This window comes from Nuphar pumila, chromosome 14 (assembly GCF_984573655.1).
Source record: "Nuphar pumila chromosome 14, dmNupPumi1.hap1.1, whole genome shotgun sequence".
Taxonomy (NCBI): domain Eukaryota; kingdom Viridiplantae; phylum Streptophyta; class Magnoliopsida; order Nymphaeales; family Nymphaeaceae; genus Nuphar; species Nuphar pumila.
Genome location: NC_143262.1, coordinates 76,759,468 through 76,762,153, shown reverse-complemented (window position 1 = coordinate 76,762,153; position 2,686 = coordinate 76,759,468). Strand labels below are relative to the sequence as shown.

Sequence of the window (2,686 nt, the reverse complement as noted above, 5' to 3'; positions counted from 1 at the left end):
TCTTTTCTCTTTTGCTTTTGAATTTGTTTGGTCAGACGATAGTGAATTAATCTCAAACGTCTGGAGACTGTTTTCTGACTTTTTCTTCTGATTTTTTTGTTTTCTTCTCTTTTGGGGAAGGGAGAGATCGACTGGATCATAAAGGCAACAGTAAAAAAAATATTATTTTGTTTGTCTTTTTTAGTAAATATTCTCCTCCTCTTTGGTAGATCACAGTTTTTTATTGCGTTTTTTGACTTTTTCAGCAGAAAAACGGGAATTCTTTCAGCAACTGCGGCATTCTTAATTGCGAAATTCTTTATTAGGTTTCGCTTTCGAACGAGGCAGGGGCGCACGAAATCAACTCGAGAAAGCGGATTTTTGACCGATTTCTTTTGCTTTTAATGAATTGAGTAGGCGTAGAGATTTTGATCAAGTAATGACATTTTCTTTTTAAATTTCGTCTCCAAGTAATCAGCGGAAAATTCTATTTTTTCTCATTTGATAGATTGCTCATTTTTCGTTGTAGCTGATCTGATCGAAATCTGAAGTAGATACAGAAATGTTCTGGTTTTTTGAGATCGTTAACGCTCGTTTAGGACTTTGTGATCATAATCTACCTAGATCTCTCAATTTCCCGTACTCGTTTTTTCCAGAAGTCTCATCTAATCCCTCATTGTTGAGAATCAATGACACAGTTTCTCCACGATCCTCTCAAATTAGAAAAATCGCGAGCATTCTCCTAGTTATGCTCAGATCGATCAATTTTCGGAAATCGTCGTTCAAACATCACAAAAATGGAATGTGATACTTCAATTCCCTCGAGTAAACAGCAAAATCTTTCCACGAATCCAATCATTATCATCATCTTCTTCGCAAAATGCTCCAATTTCCCCTATTCCAGACCCTCGAATTCTAGATCACTCAAATCGCAAAAAATATCTGGAAATTCTTTCTCCTGAGGTTTTTGCTAGAAGGAAATAGCGAGAATTCCCGATTTTTTCATTTCTAGATCCTCAGATTTTACAATTTCTCATATACAAAATCAGAGAAAATGAGGAGAGGAGGGAAAAGGAGGAAGAGAGGGGAATTCTCGGGTGTTTCAGAAGGGCATAATGTGCGTGGCCTTGCTATCGTAGCGAGAGAGGCAGTTCTTGGAATCTGCACGGAAGGTCTTGAGGAGGTCTCCGGCCATCTGCCGGACGGCCGGCGAGCAGTTGCTCTGGATCAGCAGCAAAATCTTCGCCAGCCCGTTGTTCCGCGCCACCGCCTCCGTCGCCCTCCGGTCCCGGAAGGCGTGGCACACGCTCCACAGCACCACCACCCCGCTCTCCGTCGCGGCCGCGCCCGCCTTCATGAGCTTCCCGACAATCGCCGGGACGCACGCCGGTGATTCGCAGATCGCCGCCCGCCCCTCGGCGCACGACGACGCGAGCTCCAGCACCTTCATCGCTTTCTCCACCGCCTTCCCGCTGGAATTCGGCCGGAGTAGGAGCTTCACGACAGCCGGAACCGCCCCAAGCCGGATGATCCGCCCGCGAGCGCGCCTCGGAGATGCGGTCACGGCCAAGCAGGAGACCGCCGCCTCGAGCCCGTGGGAATCCGCTGCCGACTCGGCGGAGATCACCTTCACGAGCCCCCCCAGGACGGCGTCGCTCGCCGAGAAGGCGGAGCTCGAGTCGGAGTCGACGGACGCCAGCGACTCGATCGTCCTCGCGCACTCCGCCACCGCCTCCGGGTCATCGCCCAGGGCGAGGACGGCCGCAAAGGAGCGCAGCGCCTCCGGGGTCGTAAGCATCTCCGCGGCCGACCGATCAGATCGGACGGCCAGGATGGGCTCGAGAGCCTTCACGGCCTCCTGCAGCATCCTCATCCCCTTCTCGACCCGGAAGACGCCGGCGATGGCGTCCACGCCACCGGCCTTTGCCACGGCGTCGCGATTCCTCTCGCTGGCGCGAACGGTCTCCGAGACCCTCCTGACTGATTCGAGGGCACCGTCCTGAACGCCGCGCAGGATCTCCGGGAGGTCGTCCGGCGGGTGGTCGGAGTGGTGATGGGGCTGCTGCAGGCTGGCGTACTCAGACCACATCTGGATGAGGCGCTGCAGCGTGTGGTTGGGGACGACCTCCTTGGTGTGGAGGACCTGCATGGTAGCGGGGCACGTGTTGTTGCCGCTGTCGAGCCAATGCTGGATGCTGGACCGGTCGTAGGTTACGCCCGTGCAGAGGCTTACCGGCGACTTCATCACGTCCAGCGATATCGGGCACTTGAAGAAGCTCGGCACCGTGATGCACAGATCGTCCTTCCCCATTTCTTTTTTCAAGGCAGGCAGGAAAACTTAGAACAGCGTTCACAGCAGTAGGATTTGAAGATGAGAAGAATGGTCAATGGAGAGAGGGAAGCCCTCGGGGAGTGGGGAGAGAGAGAAGGGAAGAGGAGGATTTGAAGTGTGGGGAGATGGTCAAAGAAGACGATGGAAGAAAGGTGATGACGTTAGCTTCCTTCAAGTTATTTTTTTCGGGTTTGTCTTTATTTTTTCTTTTTGTAAGGGAGAATTTGCTTGGCATCGTGGTCGAAGGAGGGGTCGCAAACCCGCGATGCTCAATTAGGCCAGCTCAACGGTGGGCATAATATCCACGCCGAGCAGTAGTATAGCGGAAGCTGTTCACATCTTTAAATGCTTATTTTACTTGGTTCATGTTACTTA

At 51.4% G+C, this 2,686-nt stretch overlaps 1 pseudogene; it reads right to left on the bottom strand.

The window, feature by feature from the left end:
* Positions 1-960: 960 nt before the first annotated feature.
* LOC149817017 (U-box domain-containing protein 27 pseudogene) lies at positions 961-2,480 on the bottom strand (annotated as a pseudogene).
* Between the last annotated feature and the right edge of the window lie 206 nt (positions 2,481-2,686).